The sequence below is a fragment of the Orcinus orca genome, chromosome 15, assembly GCF_937001465.1.
Source record: "Orcinus orca chromosome 15, mOrcOrc1.1, whole genome shotgun sequence".
In the NCBI taxonomy this organism is placed as follows: domain Eukaryota; kingdom Metazoa; phylum Chordata; class Mammalia; order Artiodactyla; family Delphinidae; genus Orcinus; species Orcinus orca.
In genome coordinates, this window is record NC_064573.1 from 62,967,733 (window position 1) to 62,979,420 (window position 11,688).

Here is an 11,688-nt window from a genome sequence, read left to right on the forward strand (position 1 = left end):
GACAGTGATCCCTGGGAGATGGAAAGCAAAGAAGATGAGCCTTGTGACTGCCCCAGCTTCCTACCTGGAGAGAGAGTTTCCAGGCTGCAGCAAAGGGAGGGGAAGCTGAGGTAGAGCCCAGCAGGATACTTGAGTTGAAGACATGAAGCTGAGAGCCCAGGAAGACCAAGGCAGCTAGAGTTTTCAGGACAGAATCCCAGAGAGGAGAGAGCTCCATGGAGAGAGAACCCTGGAGCTCAGCAGAGGGAGTGCCTTTGCATATTCAGCTGCATACTGATCAGTGCTTGGGTGATGAGGAAGTGACTGAGGCCAGGCAAAGAACCATCTGAAAGGATTAGGGTGACAATTGTCTAGTTGTCACCCAGGGCTGGGAATAGTGCCTCTTCCTACCAACAGGACTAGAAAAACTCATAACTCACAGGCTTGGGATAGAAGAGTTACCCAGGAAGTCTTGCCTCAGTTTTGGAGAATAATTAGAGCACTGCTCCAGATCCATCTAACAGAAAATAAAGCAAGACCCAAAAGGATCAAATTGTTTCCAAGTAATTAATTACATTGCAAACCAAAGTTCCAGAGAATTTATAAGAATACAGAGGTACCCAGCATCCAACAAGGTAAAGTTTACAGTGTCTGGCATCCACACCAGGCATACAAAGAAGCAGGAACACAATGCAAAATGAGAATAAGCAATCTTACTGATCAGTCAAAACTGGCCCAGAAGTTATACAGATATTAGAATTAGCAGAGAAGGACATTAAAACGGTCATTATAACACTACTCCTTATGTTCAGAAAAGTTAAGTGGAGACATAGAAGACCGTAACAAGGAAGTTGCAATCAAACTTCCTAGAGATGAAAACGTGTAACATGGAGATGAAAAATGTGTGGAATAGGATTAATGACAGATTAGACATTGCAGAAAAGATAAGTGAACTTGAAGGCAGAGCAATAAAAATGCTCCAAAACAGACAATCCAAAGGAGGAAAACAGAAAAGAGCACCAGTAAGTCATGGGACAACGTCAGATAGCCTAATACACAGGTAACTGAAGTCCTCAAAGGAAAGGAGAGAGAAGGTGGTGATAAGAAAAAATATTTGAATAAATAACGGCCAAAAATTTGCCCCACCCTTCCTGCTGTCCCTTGTGTCCCTACAGGCAACCTCTGTGCCACTGTGCCCTCATCCCTACCATAAAGCCATGCCTGCTGACCTCCCTACGCCTGTCCACTGATGCTCCACACCTTCCCACTACCTCTGCCTGCTGAACTTGTTTGCACGCAGAGCACTGGGTGTATTTTCCTGGGCTGTATCTCCCTGCCTCTCTCCAAGTTCTTACCTGATCCCCTTAGGCCCCTCCCAGCTTCAGCCTCCAGATCACCTGTGAGAGGAGTCAGAGCCCTTTACACATTAGGCTGATGCTGTGGGAGGTTGTATATACCTGCAGCAGGTACACTGAGGAGATAAGGCAAAACCCATCATCTCTTTCCATGTTAAATCTATTATTCCTGTTCTCTCACATATATGGCAAATATTTTCTCAGTTCATCTTTAAATTTTATTTGTGTGTTAATTTAAGCTTTTAATTTTTGTGAAATTTAATTTTTGTTCTTTTTTTAATATAATTTTTTTTTAATATTTATTTATTTGGCTGCTCCGGATCTTAGTTGCAGCTCATGGGATCTTCGTTGCCATGTGCAGGATCTTTGTTGTGGCATGTGGGATCTTTCAGTTGTGGCATGCAGGATCTAGTTCCCTGACCAGGAATCAAACCCTGGCCCCCTGCATTGGGAACACGGAGTCTTAATTGCTGGACCACCAGGGAAGTCCCTAATTTTTGTTCTTTTGTAACTTATTTTTTTAACCTTAGGACACTTCACCAGATACATGGATGGCAATTAAAATAAGCACAAAAAAAGATGTTCAATGTCACCAGTCATTTAGAAAATGCAAATTAAAACCACAGTGATATAACAGCACATACCTATTAGAATGTCATAAAGTTAAGAATATATATAAAATACTGAGTATTGAGGATGTGGAGCAACTGGAGCTTTCATGTATTGCCAACAGGAAGGCACAATAGTATAGTCACCTTAAATAGTTTGACAGTTCCTTGCAAAGTTAAACATACAGTCATCAGAGGACCCAGGTATTCCACTCTTAGGTTTTTGTTTTTGTTTTGTTTTTAAAGATACATAACATTTTTCATCACAAGGATATCTCATGTTTCCCTTTAAAAAAAAAAAAACAGCTTTACTGAGATAAAATTCTCATAACATGTAACTCACCTATTTAAAATGTACAATTCAGTGGTTTTTAGGATAGTCACACATATGTGCAACCATCACCAGTTACTATTAGAATATTTTCATCACCTCAAAAAGAAACCTCATGCCCTTTATCATGCTCCATACCCCCATCCCTACCATCCCTAAGCAACCACCAGTCTACTTTCTGTCTCTATAGGCTTGCCTATTCCAGTATTTCATACAAATGGAATCATAGACTGTGGTATTTTGTGACTGGCTTCTTCTATAGCGTAATGTTTACAAGATTCAATCATATGTCAGTACTTCACTCCTTTTTATGGTCAAATAATATTTAATTGTATGGGTATACCTCATTTTGCTTCTCCAGTCATCCACTGATAGACGTGTGGGTTGTTTCCAGTTTTGGTGATTATGCATAATGCTGCTCTAAACATCTGTGAACAAGTTGTTGTGTGGACATGTTTTCATTTCTCATGGTTATATATATGTAGAAGTAGAATTAGTAGGTAATAATGTGACTATAATTGTTTGAGGAATTGCTGTACTGCCTTCCAAGTGACTGCACCATTTTACATTCATACCAGCAGTGTATGAGGATTCTGATTTCTCCACATTCTCACCAACAATTCTTTTTTTTTTTTTTTTGGCCACGCCGCACGGCTTGTGGGATCTTAGCTCCCCAGCCAGGGATCAAAGCCAGGTGCCCAGCAGTGGAAATGTAGAGTCCTAATCACTGGACTGCCAGGGAATTCCTTCACCAACAATTCTTATTGTCTGATTTTTTTCATTATAGTCATCTGAATGGGTGGGGTTTTTTTTTTCTTCTTTTTTTTTTTAACATCTTTATTGGAGTATAATTGCTTTACAATGTTGTGTTACTTTCTGCTGTATAACAAGGTGAATCAGCTGTACGTATACATATATCCCCATATCCCCTCCCTCTTGCGTCTCCCTATCCCACCCTTCTAGGTGGTCACAAAGCACCCAGCTGATCTCCCTGTTCTATGCGGCTGCTTCCCACTAGCTAACTATTTTACATTTGGTAGTGTATATATGTCAGTGCCACTCTCTCACTTAGTCCCAGCTTACCCTTCCCCCTGAGTGGGTGGTTTTGATTTGCATTTCTCTAGTGACAAAACATGTTGAGCATTTTTTAATGTGTTTATTGGCCATTTGAATATCTTATTTGGAGAAATGTCTATTCCAATCCTTTGCTAACTTTTAAATTGGGTTATTTGTCTTTATTATTGAGTTGTGGGAGTTTTTTATACATTCTACATGCAAATTCCTTATCAGATATATGGTTTACAAATATTTCCTCCCATTCTGTATATTTACTTTTTTGATAGTGTCTTTGAAGCATAGAAGTTTTCAGTTTTGATGAAGTCCATCCAATTTTCTTTTGTTGCTTGCGCTTCTCTGGTCTCATCTAAGAAACCATCGCCAAATCCAAGACCATGCAAATTTACTCCTATGTTTTCTACTAAGAGGTTTTTTTTTTTAATGAATATGTTGAAGTCCTAACTCTTAATTAATTTATTTATTTTTGCTGTGTTGCGTCTTCGTTTCTGTGCAAGGGCTTTCTCTAGTTGTGGCAAGCGGGGGCCACTCTTCATCGCGGTGCGCGGGCCTCTCACTATCACGGCCTCCTTTGTTGCGGAGCACAGGCTCCAGACGCGCAGGCTCAGTAGTTGTGGCTCACGGGCTAGTTGCTCCGTGGCATGTGGGATCCTCCCAGACCAGGGCTCGAACCTGTGTCCCCTGCATTAGCAGGCAGATTCTCAACCATTGTGCCACCAGGGAAGCCCTCTACTAAGAGTTTTATAGTTTAAACTCTTATATTCAGAACTTTGATCCATTTTGAGTAAATACTTGTATATGGTGTGAGGTAAGAATCCAACTTCACTATTCTGTTTGAGGCTATCCAATGTCCCATCATTTATGAAAAGTTTGTTCTTTCCTCCATTGAATGGTCTTGCCACCCATGTTGAGAATCAGTTGATCATAGACACACGGGGTGTTTCTGGACTCAGTTCTAGTCCATTGATCTATATGTCTTTTCTTATGCCAATATCACACTGTCTTGATTAATGTTGTTTTACAGTAAGTTTTGAGATCAGGAAGTGTAACTCCTCCAACTCAATTGTTCTATTTCAAGATATTTTTTTGCTATTCTGGAGCCTTTTGAGTTTCCATATTAATTTTAGAATCAGCTTGTCAATTTCTGCAAAGAAGAAAGCTGCAATTCTGATAGGGATTACAATGAATCTGTAGATCAGTTTGGGGAAGGCCATCTTAAAATATCTTCCAGTTGATGAATACAAACAGATTACCACTTATTTAGGTCTTTAATTTCTTTCAGTAATGTTTTATAGTTTCTGGTATATAAATTTTACAGTTCTTTTATAAAAATTTTCTATGTAATTCTTTTTTTTTTTTTTCTTCTTTTTTTTTGCGGTATGCGGGCCTCTCACTGTTGTGGCCTCTCCCGTTGCGGAGCACAGGCTCCAGACGCGCAGGCTCAGTGGCCATGGCTCACGGGCCCAGCCGCTCCGCGGCATGTGGGATCTTCCCAGACCGGGGCACGAACCCGTGTCCCCTGCATCGGCAGGCGGACTCTCAACCACTGCGCCACCAGGGAAGCCCTATGTAATTCTTTTTAATGCCATTATAAATGGAAGTGTTTTTAAAATTTCACTTTCAGATTGTTCACTACAAGTGTATAGAAATACAATTGATTTCTGTATATTACTCTTGTATTCTGCAACCTTGCTAAATTCATTCATTAGTGTTAATAACTTTTACTGGGATCCTTAGGATTTTCTATATATAAGGTCATGACATCTGTGAATATAGTTTTACTTCTTTTCCTACCTAGATGCCTTTTATTTCTTTTTCTTGCCTAATTGCTCTGGCCAGACCCTCCACCTAGTACAACATTGAATAGAAGTGGCAAGAGTGGACATCCTTGTTTTGTCACTGATCTTAGGGGGGAAGCATCCAGTCTCTCATCATTAAGTATTATACTAATTCTGTTTTTTTTATAGATGCCCTTCATCAGATTGAAGAAGTTCCCTTCTAATGCTAATTAATTTATTTTGTATATTGAACCATCCTTGGTTCAAGATAAATCCCACCTGGTAATGGTATAAAATTTGTTTATGTGTCACTGTATTTTTGAGGATTTTTGTGTCCATAGTCATAAGATAGTTTCGCAGTTTATTTGTGAGGTCTTTTCTGGTTTTGGTGTCAGGGTGTTGCAAAATGAATGAGTAAGTTGGGAAGTATCCCCTCCTCTTCTGTTTCTTTGAAGAATTTGTAAAGAATTAGTAATGATTTTTTTAACGTTTGGTAGAATTCAGCAGTAAAGCCCTATGGGCTAGTGCTGTTTTTGTAGGTGGTTGTTCTATTACTAATTCTATCTTTCTGTTTCTTATAGGTCTATTTGTACTGTCTATTTCTACTTCAATCAGTTAGAATAGTTCATCTTTCTAGAAGTTTGTTCATCTAAGTTATCCAATTAATTGGCATATAATTGTTCATAATATTCCTTTATAATCCTTTTTATTTCTGTAAAGTTAGTAGTGTCCCCTCTTTCATTTCTGATTCTTACAATCTGAGTTTTCTCTCTTGTGTTCTTGGTCAATATAGCTAAATGTTCAACGATTTCGTTGATCTTTACAGAAAACCAGCTTTTGGTTTCCTTTATTTTCTCTATTGTTTCCCTATTCCTTATTTCATAAATTTATGCTCTAATCTTTATTACTTTCTTTCTTCTGCTTGCTTTAGGTTTAGTTTACTCCTCTTTTTCCAGTGTCTTAAGATGGAACGTTATGTGATTAAAGCTATAAAATTTCCCTCTAAGCACTGCCTTAGGAGGATCCTACGAGTTTTGGTATGTCGTGTTCTGGTTTTAATTCATCTCAAATTATTTTCTAATTTCTCTTTTGATTTCTTCTTTGACTCATTGGTCTTTTAGAGTGTGCTGTTTAATTTCCACATACCTGTGAATTTCCCAATTTTATTTTGTTATGGATGTAACTTTATTCCATTGTAGTCAAAACACACTTTGTATTGTTTCTATCCTTTAGATTTACTGAGGTTTGTTTTATGGCTTATGCCAGAAGTGTTCCATATACACTTGAGAAGAACATATAGTCTATTGTTAAGTGCAGACATGTTGCTCTTTTACAGCCACACCACTTCCCTTTCACTCCATGATCTCCTTAACTCATAGCAACCACTAATCTGTTCTCTACATCTGCAATTTTTCATTTCAGGAATGTAAAATAAAAGGAATCATTCTGTATGTAATCTATTGGTATTGGCCTTTTTCACTCAGGATTATTGAAGATGAATTCAAATTGTTTTATGTATCAGTACTTCGTTCCTTTCTATTACTGAATACTATTTCATGGTTTTGCTACATAGTTTATTTAACCATTCACCTGTTGAAGGACATCAATCAGGCTGATTCCAGTTTTTGGCTATTACAATTAAAGCTGCTATTAAAGTTTTTATATAAATATAAATCTTTGTTTTTCTGAGATAAATGCCCAAGAGGACAATTGCATGATACAGTAGATGCAGGTGTAATTTTTTCCTTTCTTTTTTTTTGGCCATGCTCTGCTGCACGGTTTGCAGGATCTTAGTTCCCCGACCTGGGATTGAACCCAGGCCACGGCAGTGAAAGTGCTGAGTCCTAACCACTAGACCACCAGGGAACTCCCTGTAATTTTTCAGTAATCTGACAAAGGCAATTCAGTGAAGAAAGAATAGTCTTTTCAGCAAATGCTGCTGGAAGCACTGGACATCCACATGCAAAAAAAGAAAAAAGGATCTAGACTTTTTTAATGCTGCTCTAAGAGAGCTTTAAGAGAATGAAAAGACAAGACTCAGTCTCAGAGAAAATATCTGCAAATTATTTATCTGATAAAGGACTTCAATGCAATATATACAAACTCTTTAAAGATCTCTAAAATTTCAGCAATAGGAAGACAAGCAACACAATTAAAAAATGGACAAAGATCTGTACAGATACCTCACCAAAGAAGATATACAGATGGCTATAAGTATGTAAAAAGATGCTCAACATCATATTTCAATAGGGAATCTAAAATTCAAAAAACAATGAAATACTACTATATACCTATTAAATTGGCTAAAATCCAAAAATCTGACACCACCAAATGCTCGTGAGGATGTGGAACAATAGGAACTCTCATTCAGTTGCTGGTGGGAATGCAAAATGGTACAGCCATTTTGGAAGATAGTTCTGGTAGTTTCTAACAAAATTAAACATAGCCTTACATATGATTGAACAATTGCACTCCTAGGTATTTACCCAAATGAGTTTAAAACTTATATTCATTCAAAAACCTACACATGAATGTTTTAGTAGCTTTATTTATAGTTGCCAAAGACTGAAACAACCAAGATGTCCTTCAGTAGATGAATGAGCAAACTGTTGTACATCTGTGTGTTGGAATATTGTTCATCAAGAAAAATAAATGAGGGCTTCCCTGGTGGCGCAGTGGTTGAGAGTCTGCCTGCCGATGCAGGGGACACGGGTTCGTGTCCCGGTCCGGGAGGATCCCACATGCCGCGGAGCGGCTAGGCCCGTGAGCCATGGCCACTGAGCCTGCGCGTCCGGAGCCTGTGCTCCGTAATGGGAGAGGCCACAGCAGTGAGAGGCACGCGTACCGCAAAAAAAAAAAAAAAGAAAAATGAGAATGAGCTACACAGCCATGAAAAGATGTGGAGATCTTAAATGGATATTGCTGAGCCAATTTGAAAAGGCTACATACTGTATGATTCCAATTAAATGACATTCCGTAAAAGGCAAAACTATAAAGAGTAAAAATGTCACTGGTTGCCAGAGATTCTGTGTCTGGGGGAGGGGTTTGGACAGAGGGGAATGGATGAATAAGTGAAGCACAGGGGATTTTTACAGTGGTGAAACTGTTCTGTACAACTATAGTGGTGGGTACATGACATTATGCATTTGTCAAAATTCACTGAATGTACAACACGAAGAGTGAACCCTAATGTAAACTATAGACTTTAGCCTTTAATGATGATGTATTAATATTGGTTCATAAATTGTAACAAAAGTACCATACTAAGGCAAGATGTTAAAAAACAAGGGCGGGCTTCCCTGGTGGCGCAGTGGTTGAGAGTCTGCCTGCCAGTGCAGGGGACGTGGGTTCGTGCCCCGGTCCACGAAGATCCCACATTCTGCGGAGTGGCTGGGCCCGTGAGCCATGGCCGCTGATCCTGCACGTCCGGAGCCTGTGCTCCACAGTGAGAGAGGCCACAGCAGTGAGAGAGGCCCGTGTACCACAAAAAAATAAAAAAAAAAAACAAGGGCATTGGGATACATGGGAACTCTCTGTAGAGGGAGAGTTCTAAAGGTTCTGAGGTAACTACTCAATTTTTTTTTTGTAAACCTAAAACTGCTATACAATAATTGTCTATTAATATTTGAAAACCTATTGGACATATTTGTGTGGGTCTTTTTCTGGGTTCTGTACTCTGTTACTTTGATCTATGTGTCCATCTCTTTGTCAATATCACATTGTCTTAATTACTATAGCTACATGGAAAGGCTTAACATTGGGTAATTTTCCAAATTTGTTTTTCCTTTTCAAAACTATTTTAGCTATTCTAGGGCCTGTGCTTTCCATGTAAATTGTAGTATAAGCTTGTGTGCATCTTTTATTTATTTATTTATTTTTTTGCTGTACGTGGGCCTCTCACTGTTGTGGCCTCTCCCGTTGCGGAGCACAGGCTCCGGACGCACAGGCTCAGCGGCCATGGCTCACGGGCCTAGCCGCTCCACGGCATGTGGGATCTTCCTGGACCGGGGCACAAACCTGTGTCCCCTGCATCAGCAGGCGGACTCTCAACCACTGCGCCACCAGGGAAGCCCCTGTGTGCATCTTTTTAAAAGTACCTGGATTTTCATAGTAATTGTGTTAAAACTGTATGCCATTTTGGGGGAAATTGATATCCTTACTATGTTTAGTCTTCCAATCTATGAACATGATATGTTTCTCCATATATTTAGACCTTTGATTTCTTTCATCAGCACTGTGTAGTTTTCATCATACAAGTCCTGTACCTGTATTGTCAGATTTACACCAAAGAATTTTTTTGGAGCAATTACAAATATGTTGTATTTTAATTTCAGTGTCCACATGTTCATTGCTGGTATATAGAAATATAATTGATTTTTATATATTGATCTTATATCCTGCAACCTTACTAAATTCACTATCAGTTCCAGGATTTTTCTGTAGATTCCTTGGGATTATCCACACAGACAATCATGTCATCTGAAAATAGGGACAATTTTATTTCTTCCTTTCTGTTTGGTATTCCTTTTATTTCCTCTACATTATTACACTGGCTGGAATTTCCAGTATTTTGTTGAGTGTTTTGTATTTTGTTTTTTGGTTTTTTTTACTTCAGTCACTTTATTCGAAAATCCAGTTAGTGATTTAATATCATGGTTCTTTTCATGCACAGGTTACTGAGGCCTAGAATTCACACGAGGCCTGCTAGGCAATCATAGCAGCCATTGTTTTGAAAGCAGCATATCTGACGGTCCTGGGCCCTTTAGAGTCTCTACAATGTCTCTGAATAAAAAGCCATCTGACATACTTACCTGGCAGAGGAGATACCATGATCACGAAGGTGGTTTTCCCAGGGCGAGGCTTATCCATTGCACTTCGGATTTGCTGACCCCTGCGATTTCCCCAAATGTGGGAAACTCGACTGCAAAATTTGTGATAGTGGGGGACTGCGTTCGCGCTTTCCCCTGATATAAAAAAAAAAAAAAAAAAAGCCATCTGACAACAGGAGGATAGATTTCTTGTTCCTCATTTTAGGGGCAAAGCATTCAGTCTTTCACCGTTAAGTACAATGTTAGCTGTAGGTTTCTGGAGATGTTCTTTATCGAATTGCGGAAATTGCCCTCTATTCCTAGCTTTGTGAGACTTTTTATCATGAATAGGTGTTGGACTTTGTCGTATGTTTTTCTGCATAAATTCAACTGATAAGATGATGTGATTTTTCTTACTTAGCCAGTTAGTATGGTGGCTTACATTGGTTAATATTTGAACACTGAACCAGCCTTACATGCCTGGAATAAACCCCACTTGGTCATGGTATATAGTTCTTTTTATGTATTACTTAATTCCATTTGATAATACCTTGTTAAGAATTTTTACATGTATATTCATGCCTGTAGTATCCTGTTTCGTAGTACTTGTATAGTTTTCATAACAGGGTAATACTAACTTCATAAAATAAATTTGGAAGTGTTCCCTCCTCTTCTGTTTTCTGGAAGAGATTGTATAGAATTGGTGTTGATTCTTTAAAAAAATTAGTAAACTTCTTCATGAAAGCATCTGGCAATAGATATCTCTTTTTCAAGAATTCTTTAACTACAAGTCCAACATCTTTAATCATTTTATGACTACTCAGATTATTTCATATTAGTTTGGTGTTACAGTTTGTATTTTTTTGAGGAATTGGCCCGTTTCATCTAAGTTGTCAAATTTACTTTTGTGGAGTTGTACCTACTATTCTCTTATTCTTTTCAGGTCTACAGGGTTTGTCATGATAACTCGTATTTTATCCCCTATTTTGTTTCTAATATTGGTACTTTGTGGTTTGCCTCTTTTTTTCTTTGTGCATCTTGCAAGAGGTTTGCCAATTTTATTGATCTTTCAGAACTTTTGTTTAATTGGTTTTCTCTATTTTCCACTTTCCATTTCATTGATCTATGCCCTTGTTTCCTTACTTCTGCTTTTTTAGTGTTACTTTGCTTTCCCTGAGATGGGAGCTTAGATTATTGACCTAAGAATTTCTTCTTTTTTTCCAGCTTTATTGAGATATAATTGACATAAAACACAGTGTAAGTTTAAGTTATATAGTGTGATGATTTGATACACGTATATATTGTAAAATGATTACCACAGCAGGGTTAGTTAACACCTCTATCACCTTACATAATTACCATTTCTTTTTTGTGGTAAGAACATTTATGATCTACTCTCTTAGTAACTTTCAAGTATATAGCTGGCTTTAGGTAGTATGGACATTTTAACAATATCTATATTCCAATTAATAAACACAAATACCTTTCGATTTATTTGTGCCCTCAGTTTTTTAATCGAAGCCTTATAGTTTTCAATGTACAGATCCTTCACCACCTTGACTAGATTTATTCCTAAGTACTTTATTGTTTTTGATGCTATTATGAATGGGATGGTTTTATTTTGTTTTTCAGATATTTCATTGTTAGTGTATAGAAAGGCAACTGATTTCTGTATGTTGATTTTGTATCCTGCAACTTTACTAAATTTGTTGATTAGTTCTAACAGTTTTTGGTGGAGTCTTTAGGACTCTATAC

At 38.1% G+C, this 11,688-nt stretch overlaps 1 non-coding gene across 1 annotated transcript; it reads left to right on the plus strand.

Annotated features, from left to right (window-relative positions):
• The first annotated feature begins 9,928 nt into the window (after positions 1-9,928).
• Positions 9,929-10,092, plus strand: LOC117203754 (U1 spliceosomal RNA). The gene has a single exon (XR_004486654.1). It is a non-coding gene; the product is annotated as a U1 spliceosomal RNA (small nuclear RNA).
• The last annotated feature ends 1,596 nt before the right edge of the window (positions 10,093-11,688 follow it).